Genomic DNA, 13,263 nt, shown 5'->3' with positions numbered 1-13,263 from the left:
GCAGACACAGTTACACTGTACGCCCTGACCGCACTACCTCCTGCCCTACATGCCCTACTCGGCGGTTCTCGTCCGCCCACACTAACCAAGCCCTCGCCTCACTCATGCTCACTCCCGCCCTAGAGCAACACGCTGCCCTGTCTGCAGACACAGTTACACTGTACGCCCTGACCGCACTACCTCCTGCCCTACATGCCCTACTCGGCGGTTCTCGTCCGCCCACACTAACCAAGCCCTCGCCTTACTGATGCTCACTCCCGCCCTAGAGCAACACGCTGCCCTGTCTGCAGACACAGTTACACTGTACGCCCTGACCGCACTACCTCCTGCCCTACATGCCCTACTCGGCGGTTCTCGTCCGCCCACACTAACCAAGCCCTCGCCTTACTGATGCTCACTCCCGCCCTAGAGCAACACGCTGCCCTGCCTGCAGACACAGTTACACTGTACGCCCTGACCGCACTACCTCCTGCCCTACATGCCCTACTCGGCGGTACTCGTCCGCCCACACTAACCAAGCCCTCGCCTTACTGATGCTCACTCCCGCCCTAGAGCAACACGCTGCCCTGTCTGCAGACACAGTTACACTGTACGCCCTGACCGCACTACCTCCTGCCCTACATGCCCTACTCGGCGGTTCTCGTCCGCCCACACTAACCAAGCCCTCGCCTCACTCATGCTCACTCCCGCCCTAGAGCAACACGCTGCCCTGTCTGCAGACACAGTTACACTGTACGCCCTGACCGCACTACCTCCTGCCCTACATGCCCTACTCGGCGGTTCTCGTCCGCCCACACTAACCAAGCCCTCGCCTCACTCATGCTCACTCCCGCCCTAGAGCAACACGCTGCCCTGTCTGCAGACACAGTTACACTGTACGCCCTGACCGCACTACCTCCTGCCCTACATGCCCTACTCGGCGGTTCTCGTCCGCCCACACTAACCAAGCCCTCGCCTTACTGATGCTCACTCCCGCCCTAGAGCAACACGCTGCCCTGTCTGCAGACACAGTTACACTGTACGCCCTGACCGCACTACCTCCTGCCCTACATGCCCTACTCGGCGGTTCTCGTCCGCCCACACTAACCAAGCCCTCGCCTTACTGATGCTCACTCCCGCCCTAGAGCAACACGCTGCCCTGCCTGCAGACACAGTTACACTGTACGCCCTGACCGCACTACCTCCTGCCCTACATGCCCTACTCGGCGGTACTCGTCCGCCCACACTCACCAAGCCCTCGCCTCACTCATGCTCACTCCCGCCCTAGAGCAACACGCTGCCCTGTCTGCAGACACAGTTACACTGTACGCCCTGACCGCACTACCTCCTGCCCTACATGCCCTACTCGGCGGTTCTCGTCCGCCCACACTAACCAAGCCCTCGCCTTACTGATGCTCACTCCCGCCCTAGAGCAACACGCTGCCCTGTCTGCAGACACAGTTACACTGTACGCCCTGACCGCACTACCTCCTGCCCTACATGCCCTACTCGGCGGTACTCGTCCGCCCACACTAACCAAGCCCTCGCCTTACTGATGCTCACTCCCGCCCTAGAGCAACATGCTGCCCTGCCTGCAGACACAGTTACACTGTACGCCCTGACCGCACTACCTCCTGCCCTACATGCCCTACTCGGCGGTACTCGTCCGCCCACACTAACCAAGCCCTCGCCTCACTCATGCTCACTCCCGCCCTAGAGCAACACGCTGCCCTGTCTGCAGACACAGTTACACTGTACGCCCTGACCGCACTACCTCCTGCCCTACATGCCCTACTCGGCGGTTCTCGTCCGCCCACACTAACCAAGCCCTCGCCTCACTCATGCTCACTCCCGCCCTAGAGCAACACGCTGCCCTGTCTGCAGACACAGTTACACTGTACGCCCTGACCGCACTACCTCCTGCCCTACATGCCCTACTCGGCGGTTCTCGTCCGCCCACACTAACCAAGCCCTCGCCTCACTCATGCTCACTCCCGCCCTAGAGCAACACGCTGCCCTGTCTGCAGACACAGTTACACTGTACGCCCTGACCGCACTACCTCGTGCCCTACATGCCCTACTCGGCGGTTCTCGTCCGCCCACACTAACCAAGCCCTCGCCTTACTGATGCTCACTCCCGCCCTAGAGCAACACGCTGCCCTGTCTGCAGACACAGTTACACTGTACGCCCTGACCGCACTACCTCCTGCCCTACATGCCCTACTCGGCGGTACTCGTCCGCCCACACTAACCAAGCCCTCGCCTCACTCATGCTCACTCCCGCCCTAGAGCAACACGCTGCCCTGTCTGCAGACACAGTTACACTGTACGCCCTGACCGCACTACCTCCTGCCCTACATGCCCTACTCGGCGGTTCTCGTCCGCCCACACTAACCAAGCCCTCGCCTTACTGATGCTCACTCCCGCCCTAGAGCAACACGCTGCCCTGTCTGCAGACACAGTTACACTGTACGCCCTGACCACACTACCTCCTGCCCTACATGCCCTACTCGGCGGTACTCGTCCGCCCACACTAACCGAGCCCTCGCCTTACTGATGCTCACTCCCGCCCTAGAGCAACACGCTGCCCTGCCTGCAGACACAGTTACACTGTACGCCCTGACCGCACTACCTCCTGCCCTACATGCCCTACTCGGCGGTACTCGTCCGCCCACACTAACCAAGCCCTCGCCTCACTCATGCTCACTCCCGCCCTAGAGCAAGACGCTGCCCTGTCTGCAGACACAGTTACACTGTACGCCCTGACCGCACTACCTCCTGCCCTACATGCCCTACTCGGCGGTTCTCGTCCGCCCACACTAACCAAGCCCTCGCCTCACTCATGCTCACTCCCGCCCTAGAGCAACACGCTGCCCTGTCTGCAGACACAGTTACACTGTACGCCCTGACCGCACTACCTCCTGCCCTACATGCCCTACTCGGCGGTTCTCGTCCGCCCACACTAACCAAGCCCTCGCCTTACTGATGCTCACTCCCGCCCTAGAGCAACACGCTGCCCTGTCTGCAGACACAGTTACACTGTACGCCCTGACCGCACTACCTCCTGCCCTACATGCCCTACTCGGCGGTTCTCGTCCGCCCACACTAACCAAGCCCTCGCCTTAATGATGCTCACTCCCGCCCTAGAGCAACACGCTGCCCTGTCTGCAGACACAGTTACACTGTACGCCCTGACCGCACTACCTCCTGCCCTACATGCCCTACTCGGCGGTTCTCGTCCGCCCACACTAACCAAGCCCTCGCCTTACTGATGCTCACTCCCGCCCTAGAGCAACACGCTGCCCTGTCTGCAGACACAGTTACACTGTACGCCCTGACCGCACTACCTCCTGCCCTACATGCCCTACTCGGCGGTTCTCGTCCGCCCACACTAACCAAGCCCTCGCCTTACTGATGCTCACTCCCGCCCTAGAGCAACACGCTGCCCTGTCTGCAGACACAGTTACACTGTACGCCCTGACCACACTACCTCCTGCCCTACATGCCCTACTCGGCGGTACTCGTCCGCCCACACTAACCGAGCCCTCGCCTTACTGATGCTCACTCCCGCCCTAGAGCAACACGCTGCCCTGCCTGCAGACACAGTTACACTGTACGCCCTGACCGCACTACCTCCTGCCCTACATGCCCTACTCGGCGGTACTCGTCCGCCCACACTAACCAAGCCCTCGCCTCACTCATGCTCACTCCCGCCCTAGAGCAAGACGCTGCCCTGTCTGCAGACACAGTTACACTGTACGCCCTGACCGCACTACCTCCTGCCCTACATGCCCTACTCGGCGGTTCTCGTCCGCCCACACTAACCAAGCCCTCGCCTCACTCATGCTCACTCCCGCCCTAGAGCAACACGCTGCCCTGTCTGCAGACACAGTTACACTGTACGCCCTGACCGCACTACCTCCTGCCCTACATGCCCTACTCGGCGGTTCTCGTCCGCCCACACTAACCAAGCCCTCGCCTTACTGATGCTCACTCCCGCCCTAGAGCAACACGCTGCCCTGTCTGCAGACACAGTTACACTGTACGCCCTGACCGCACTACCTCCTGCCCTACATGCCCTACTCGGCGGTTCTCGTCCGCCCACACTAACCAAGCCCTCGCCTTAATGATGCTCACTCCCGCCCTAGAGCAACACGCTGCCCTGTCTGCAGACACAGTTACACTGTACGCCCTGACCGCACTACCTCCTGCCCTACATGCCCTACTCGGCGGTTCTCGTCCGCCCACACTAACCAAGCCCTCGCCTTACTGATGCTCACTCCCGCCCTAGAGCAACACGCTGCCCTGTCTGCAGACACAGTTACACTGTACGCCCTGACCGCACTACCTCCTGCCCTACATGCCCTACTCGGCGGTTCTCGTCCGCCCACACTAACCAAGCCCTCGCCTTACTGATGCTCACTCCCGCCCTAGAGCAACACGCTGCCCGCTGCCCTGTCTGCAGACTGTGGCACTATACGCCACAAATGTATGTATTTTTTCCTGGTTTCCTGATTTTTTTCTTAATTTAGTTTACCAATATATTAATACATATATTTCAGTTCTCATTTGCTTGTATATTTCGTTAATTTGTCAAAGTCTGTTTAAAACTAAACGGATAAATTTGTTTAGTTGCAATATTCACTGTAAGTTATTTCAGTATTGTTACGAAACGTAAGCAGGGCCGCGGTGCGCAGGTGCAGGGCTGGCTGACATCACGTGGCCGCCGCAACGTGAGACGTGCCGCGCGCACCTGGTGGATCACAAGGGTCACCGCTTCCCCTCCCGCTAGCCCTCCACTCCCCGCGCGACGCTTTATCTCAGCGACGTTAACATGACACCTGACAGCTGCAGAGTTACGCGAGCCACTGACGCGCGTTTCGAGAGAATTCTGCCGTCGGGTCGGCGCGGAATGACGCGACTGGCCCCAGCCGCGCTCGTGAATTCTATAAGTGGCGCCTATGATATGTAAGCCCAGGACGCCGGCCTCCAGTGGAGTCAGTATGCGGTTGTACCGGGAGTTTCCCGTGGCAGAGTTTCCGGGCGATAGTGCCGCGGGTGCGGCGAGAGTCCAGAGAGAAGTTGCGAGCGAAGCGTCGAGTGGATCCTCGGCGAAGGGGAAGTGCGACGGCGGCGGCAGAGTGCGGCGACGGAGGTCCACGAGGGGTGCTGCGGCGAGAGTTGCGCCAGAGGTGCGGCCCAGCGAGGTGTGCGGCGTGTACATACCTAATGACTGGGGAATAAACATTTCATTAGGTGTAATTGATTTTTAGGCATTTTTTGAAGATTATTTGTTAGTGAAGTAAGTAGTGGCAAATCAAAAAAAGTGTGTAGTAAAATCTTTAATTGGGCTCGTCTTTGAGGTTACATCGTAGAATTTATTTGTAGTCAATTGTTTTCAATAACATGATGAATGAAGACAAGTACCCATACTCCAGAAACTGCCATGCCTCGGGTGTTTTGGAAGAAGGTACTATCCGACCGAAGTAATTATAAAATACTTCAGTAATGTGCAGATATTGGTTGTGGACTAAAACCAGTACAGAATTAGACATACGCAATATATATGTATATATGTAAAATTGAGTTGTGGTGGTAACACGGCATGCAGCAAATCAAAGAAAGGCATTTTCTCCTATTTCATAGCTGTGCATTTACTTGTCCTAAGACGATACTTATGTTTAAAAACTAGGTGTAGTGACCTTGGGATTACAATGTACAAACTGCCCCTCAGTCTTTGTTTGGCCGTGTATTACCAGCCTCCATCCCGGAACTGTGTGTCCGGACGTGCGTTGCCAACCTGGCAGCGCACAATATACCACACTCCTCTCCTACCCATAGTAGCGAACAAACAAACAACGACACATGGACAAAGAGTACTACTAGAAATGTATGTTCACACACATCACAGGTTCATCATTTTTTTGGGGACCCTGTTCCTTTTGGGGTATCGTTGTTGACTACTGGCATCACCACTCACGAATACACTGTCTTCCCCTAGCACAAACCCCTTAAACCCGCTTTCCGCATCACTACACCTACTCCTTTCTTCATTTTGGACACTGCCAGCTGCACTTTCCATCACGTTTTCCTGTGGCTCCTTTTCTGTCAGTGCTGCCCTGCCGCCTGTAGGCTCCGAAGTTGAGGACGTTTGGTGGCAGGGTGGCAGCTGTGCTTCTCTACCACTGACCCGCATGTTGTTGCTGCTGACCGTGTTTGCCTCCATCTGCGACAACGGCGGAAGGGGGCGAAGCTGATCTAGGTGGCGGCGATGGGTGACTCCGCTGGCCCCTTGCACACTGTACGTGAGTGGACCCAACTTGCCAACGACCACCCCCTTCTCCCAACTCTGTTTCCCACGTGCATAAACAGTAAATCCAACACTGTCATTCACATCAAAAGCTCTGTTCCTGAGGGTGGAACGTGAGACCACCGAACCCATTTGGCGAGTTGCAACAGTGTTAGCTACAGACGGGGCTAGCAACGACAAACGGTTACGAACAACCCTACCGAACATTAAACTGCTAGGTGACTCCCCCGTGACTGTATGGGGGGTTATTCTGTAGCTCAACAAGAAGCGGGGTAAGGCTGTGTTGAGCGGAACATTAGAGTGAACCAATGACTTGAGTTTGTTTTTAAAGGTTCTGACCATGTTTTCCGCCAGACCGTTTGAGGAAGGGTGATACGGAGGTGAAAACGTGTGCCTTATGGCATTGTGTTTACAAAAACGACTGAACTCTTCCGACGAGAACTGGACACCATTATCTGAAACTAGCTGTTCTGGCAACCCGTATACAGCGAACCACCAACGCAACTGTGTTATCACTGCATCCGACGTAATACTGGGAAGAACACTGATTTCTGGCCATTTTGAATGGCTATCCACAAGGACTAGGAAATGCTTTCCCATGAATGGACCGGCGATATCCACATGAATTCTTTGCCAAGGTCGGTCGGGCCACGCCCACGGCAGCAGGATTGACTTGTCTGGCAAGGACTTGTTCTGGAAGCATGGGGTACAAGAAGAAACTACCCTCTCCAAATCCTTGTCTATCCGATGCCACCATACATACGAACGTGCCAAGGCTTTCATTTTGCATATACCAAAGTGACTGGTGTGCAACTCCTGCAACACTCGATCCTGCAAGGCTTGGGGAATGACGACCCGGTGCCCCCACAAAACGCAGCCCCCTTCTAGTGCAAGTTCGTTTCTTTTGTCATAGAACGGTTTGAGCGTGTCGGACAGTTGCGTGGCCCAACCATCTCTAAGACACCTAATGACTTTACCTAACACTCCATCCCTTTCAGATTCTCGCCTGATTTCCTGAGGCGTCACTGGCAAAAACTCTGACACTCCAACATCCAAATATGAAAATTGGGTTGAAGAAGGCTCAACATTTGGAAGTGGCAACCTAGAGAGGCCATCAGCATTCGAATTGGCGTCACCTTTGGCGTACTGAACTGTGTAGTCGAAACCCTGAAGAAGCACTGCCCAACGCTGCAGCCTATTGGCAGCGAGCTGCGGAATACCACAATGGCTACCTAGAATGTGTGTTAATGGTTGATGATCGGTAATCAGGGTAAAGCTTCGGCCGTACAAGTACTGAAAGAACTTTTTAACTCCAAATATAATTGCTAAGGCTTCTCTATCTAGCTGAGAATACCCTCTCTCTGCAGACGACAAGGTGCGAGAAGCAAATGCAACTGGCTTCTCTTCCCCGCTGGGTAGGATGTGGCTTAGGACTGCTCCCACACCATATGGGGACGCATCGCATGCCAAACGAACTGGCAAATCCGGGTTGTAGTGTATGACAACATGTGAGGAGACAATCAGCTGTTTTAACTCTTTGAAGGCAGAATCACAGCTTTGTGCCCAAACCCACTTATGACCCTTTTTCAAAAGCTCATGTAAAGGTGCCAACACCGTGGCTAGGTTAGGCAGAAAACGGGCATAGTAATTAACCAGACCTAGCCATGCCCTCAACTGGCTGACACTACGAGGTGGCGGTGCATCTACTACTGCTTTGACTTTGTCATTACTCGTATGCAACCCCTCCTTATCTACCCTATGCCCCAGAAAAGAGACTAATGAATGGAAAAATGCACATTTCGCTTTATTTACCTTGAAACCAGAGTCCTGCAGACGTTGTAACAGTCCATGAAGATTTCGCCAGTGAATTTCCTTGGTAGCGCCTGTTACCAAAATGTCATCTTGAAAACACACAACACCTTCTAACCCCTGTAGGACTTGCTCCATTGTGCGTTGAAAAATAGCGGGGCAAGACACTATTCCAAAAGGGAGTCTGCTAAACCGAAACAATCCCCTATGCGTGTTGATAGTGCACAGCTCCTGCGACTTCTCATCGACCTGCAACTGCTGGAATGCCTGGGAAAGATCAATTTGAGAAAACTCTATCCCCCCTTGCAGCTTGGAAAACAACTCATCAACTCGCGGTAAAGGATAATGTTCCACAATAAGGTTAGGGTTGACTGTGATCTTAAAATCAGCACAAATACGGACCGTACCATCACGTTTTGCAACGGGAACGATTGGGGTGGCCCACTCACTAAATGACACTGGATGAAGTACACCTAACCCCAGAAGCCTGTCTAGCTCTTTATCAACCTTACTCTTAAGCGCAAAGGCCAGGGGCCTAGCAGGTAAAAAGACTGGTGCTGTCCCTTCACGTACATGCAGTGACACCTTACTTCCAATGAACGTACCCAAACAGTCATCGAACAAGGTAGGGTACTGTTTGGTAATGACACTCAGCACTGACCTGTCCTCATCTGAAGTGGTCCTGATATGGTTGAGACTCGGTTTTGGCAGCTCTAAAGCATCGTACCAATCCCTGCCAAGAAGTGGAGGGCCTCCATTTGGAACTACAAACAAATCTAGCTTCTTGGGCTTGCTCGATTTCACTTGCACCAGTACTGTAATTGTCCCGCATGGGTGTATTACACCGTTCGTGTAAGACTTGAGACTAACCCGTGTCGGAGACAAGGGGTATTTTGAAAACTGCATCCTATACAGCCTTTCTGAAATAGCGGATATGGACGCGCCACTGTCGATTTCCATATCCAGCACCACGTCCCCCACCGACACCTCCATAACCCAAGGTCGTGACCTGGCTGCCAACCCACACAACTGGAACACAGACGCAAAATCCTCGTCCGACGTGTGTACACTTTGGCAATCAGGGTCTTCACGCACAACATAATTATGACGGGTCCGGTCCTTTGTATCAGTCGACATGAAGTTCGGACACATTCGTTTAAGATGTCCTATACGTTTACAATTATTACACTTGTACTTACGGAACTTGCAGTCACGCACATAATGAGTAACATTTCCACAGCACAAACACCCAGGCCCGCCCTGGTTTTTGACGCCATCTTCCCGCGAATGTGTTTTCACCACGTGTACATTTACTGGTCCTTCGGTCTGTTCCGCCGAGCCGTGTGAAATTTCAACTTTCGGCACATTTACATGAAGGGCTGCATTTCCCACGGCCGCTTCATGCTGAACTGCTATGCCTACTGCCTTTTCGAAGGTGAGGTCATCGGTTTCCAGGTAAAGCCGCTGGGTAATGTTTCTGTCCCTTAACCCTACCACAAACTGGTCACGCAAGGCGGCGTCTAAGAAGGTACCAAAATTGCAAGAGCGCGTTAATTTCCTTAAATTCACCACAAAATCTGAAACTGTGTCCTGTTCTTGTTGGACACACTTGTGGAAGTTGTGACGCTCGGCAATCACAGACGGCCGTGAAGAAAAATGGCTCGTCAACAAAGTGACTAGCTCGCTGTAGGTGCGCTCCGATGGCTTCTTGGGCTCACACAGATTGCGTAGCACTTCATACGTTTGTTTCCCTACAGACGAAATAAGGATTGCACGTCGTTTAACTTGATCCTCTGGCTTGTCTCCCACGCCCTTTGCGATGAAAAGCTGTTCCAGCCTTTCGACATACGAGTCCCACGTGTCCTCGCCGGGCGTAAAACTTTCAACTTTAAACCCCGACATTCTTTCTGAACATTACACGAGCCGTAATGCACGCAAAGAAACCAATCCCATCCTCGTCGCCAATGTAGTGACCTTGGGATTACAATGTACAAACTGCCCCTCAGTCTTTGTTTGGCCGTGTATCACCAGCCTCCATCCCGGAACTGTGTGTCCGGACGTGCGTTGCCAACCTGGCAGCGCACAATATACCACACTAGGTTTTGGTAATTTCATAAAAATTAATTCAGAAAAAATACCGTGGAAATTGTGAGATTCATTTTTCACCAATAGTAAATGACAAGAGGTTGTTTCGACATGCCTTGATGCAGCCCTCTTCAGGACGACTAACGACTGAAGGCCTGGTGTTTAGTTGGTAATCGCCCTTGAAGACAGCTGCATCAAGGCATCAATTCATCCCAGAAACCAAGATGTAGTGACTGACAACGAAGTTCTATGATATAATATAAAACAAATTGGTTGTCTGTAAAGTCGGTTTACGGACGATAGTTTAACGTGACAACGTCATAACAAAACATTGATGAAATGATTGCATACTTTTATGAATAAAATTGAATCATTTTTATTGAATTATCACTATTTTGTATGGATACAAAGTAGGAGTGAAATGAAATCTACAATTTAATTGATAAATTTACTTTTATTTGCACTCATTAATTCAAATATGTTTATTACTTTAACGAAGAGATTATTTTAACTATAACTTTTATACATGTTTGCTATTCAACTTCTTCCAATCTGTGTTACCGTAAAACGGGGCTACTTTGACATGTTTTGGAAGTTTTTTGGTGGTTACATTTTTTTAACATCCAAAATTAATTATATATTTGATCCAACAGAACAATGTGTTCATTGGCTATCCAATTCATATCAATATTACTCCCCACTAGTCCCCCAAAATTTTATTTATATTTTTAAAAAAGTGTCAAAGTTACCCCGAGTGTGGGGTTACTTTGACAAGGCATTTAAATGCCACTGATGTCAAAGATCTAAAGCGTAAAGGTTTCTTTGACATTATTTAGATAAACAAATATTAATATTTTATACATTATACACAAAAATAAAAAGTAAAAACGAGTTTTTTAAAACAATTTATCATTTTTATTAAAGACTTATTTAACACAATAATACCAAACACTTAGGTTACAATTATAGGCACATAATCAGTCTTGCAATTATCTTTGAAATCATAATTAACATAAGCATTATTACAATCAACTTTAGTAATAAACGTAACAAATTTGTCAATATAAAAAGCTAAAATTAATTATTAATCCGTATCTTCGCACTCCATACATTCATAGGCAGGATTGGTTGAGCCTTTGTTACACATGCCACAAATCCATTTGTTGCAAGTGATGCAGCAAATCCAGTCAGCAGCATGGTGGTAGAATCTGAAGTCACACTTACAAATGTAACAGAGGTTGTCCTTGTTCTTGCCTTTCTTATTGCGCTTCTTTTTGCCCGTTATTTCCATCTTACGAGACAAATCACTTAGAGGAACACCTTCATCTGAAGAAGTCTGGTCAGTCTCAGGCAGAACCCGAGATGTTGAGGGAATTGATGTGAAGGTCGGGTCATCCTCGATAGCTGAGACAGTTTCAACTGAGACATCATTTTCCATTTCTGGAGCATCATCGAATGCTGGGACATCTTGGGTTGTTATAGAGATCTGTGTACCTGGTTTATGAACGACTTTCTTTCCTCTTCTGTGTCGAATTCTTTCAGAGTTGTAGCCCCTTGTCTCTTTTAAAAACTCCAGCAGACTGCTGTCGAGGACACGTCCAGACTCTTCTGAGCGATCTGCTGGAAGCTTTTTCAAAACGGCTTCCGGATCAAAAGGGCAAAGACCTGTAGTTCTGAAGGAGCTCTGTAGATTTTTTTTTATATTAGGAGCCAATGCATCCATCAATCTCTTTAGCAGCATGGGAAACTGTGGCTTTGGGATGGCGCCCCGTGTTCTTGATTCTTTTCTCCAGCTATCCAGAACCTTCCGCCATTGTTTCTTTAATGGTCCATAGATACCCACATCCAGTGGTTGCATCATGTGCGTCGAGTTAGGGATCAGAGTTGTAAAATAAATGTTGTTTTCTAGTGCAGTTTTGATGACTTCAGGTGAAAAATGAGACGCCAAATTGTCACCAATGACAACGACTTTTTCATTTTCTTCTCTGTGTTCCTTGATGTGCGGTAGCAATATTTTGAAGAACCATACTTCGAAGAGGTTCATATCAAACCAGCCGCTGCTGCTGTTCCTGTAAATAGTTTCAGGTGGCCCACCCAGTGTCCAGTTGTCGTAAAGGTGCTTCGATTTGTAGACAACCATGGGAGGAATCAAATGTCCTTCTGCTGTGCCACAGAACATGATGCTGATAGATGATTTTGAATGCTCCTGGACTCTTTCCACACGTTTGTGCCCTCGGCGTACTAGGACTTTTATCGCACCCGGGTCGTCTGTAATATTTGTCTCATCATAATTATAAATGAGAGCGGGACGTGTCTCCTCTAAAGCTGGTCTCAGATTCTCGAAAAACTCTTTTATCTCGTTAGGACCCACTGATGCCCTTGAAGTTTTGATGTTTGTGGCCAGTCTCTGCGTGAGGTTGTTCCGAGCTGCAAATTCGTTCACAAAGTCATAGCCTGGCAAATTGTCTTTCCACTGTTTTACAACTCTACCTTCCCTGTTGATAATCATTTGAACGATTGTTCGAATGTCAGCTTTTGTGAAAGGAAACCCCCAGTCTGCTAGTACACACAAGGTATCTGCTATTAATTTTTCACTCTGAGGTGTCAAAACAGTGGGGTGGCCTGGCTTTCCTTCGTGCTTGTGATGGATCCTGTTAAGAATTGTGGTCCTATTAATTTTGTATTTCTTGGCAGCACCTGCCTGAGTAAGTGTCCCCGCTCTCACTTCTGCAACAGCTTTAGCAAGGTCTTCATCACTATAATGTCTATAGTTTCGGGCACCGAGTTTTCTTTTATAAGTTCGCACCATTGTGACTCATCTGTAATGCAAATAAACACAAGGTTAACCTATAACAAATAGAAAAACCTTATATACCTACCACCGATTAAATCACATATGCACACATTTATATCTTAATCTACCAAAAAACTATATATGATTACGTAAATAATACTATAAACTTACCGAAAACTAAGCATCCAAACTGAACTAAGACGTATTTACGCACCACACTACAAACACTAACGACGAACACGCTCGGACTAGTCGGTGAGTCAGGTGATCGCAACACAACACACGC

At 50.3% G+C, this 13,263-nt stretch overlaps 1 protein-coding gene across 3 annotated transcripts in view; it reads right to left on the bottom strand.

The window, feature by feature from the left end:
- Positions 1-13,263, bottom strand: part of LOC134541304 (uncharacterized) — a 475,001-nt gene that overhangs the window by 123,586 nt on the left and 338,152 nt on the right. The window lies entirely within an intron of this gene.

Source organism: Bacillus rossius, chromosome 18 (genome assembly GCF_032445375.1).
Source record: "Bacillus rossius redtenbacheri isolate Brsri chromosome 18, Brsri_v3, whole genome shotgun sequence".
In the NCBI taxonomy this organism is placed as follows: Eukaryota; Metazoa; Arthropoda; class Insecta; order Phasmatodea; family Bacillidae; genus Bacillus; species Bacillus rossius.
The sequence above is the reverse complement of the archived record's forward strand: the minus strand, read 5'-3'. Positions and strand labels throughout refer to the sequence as shown.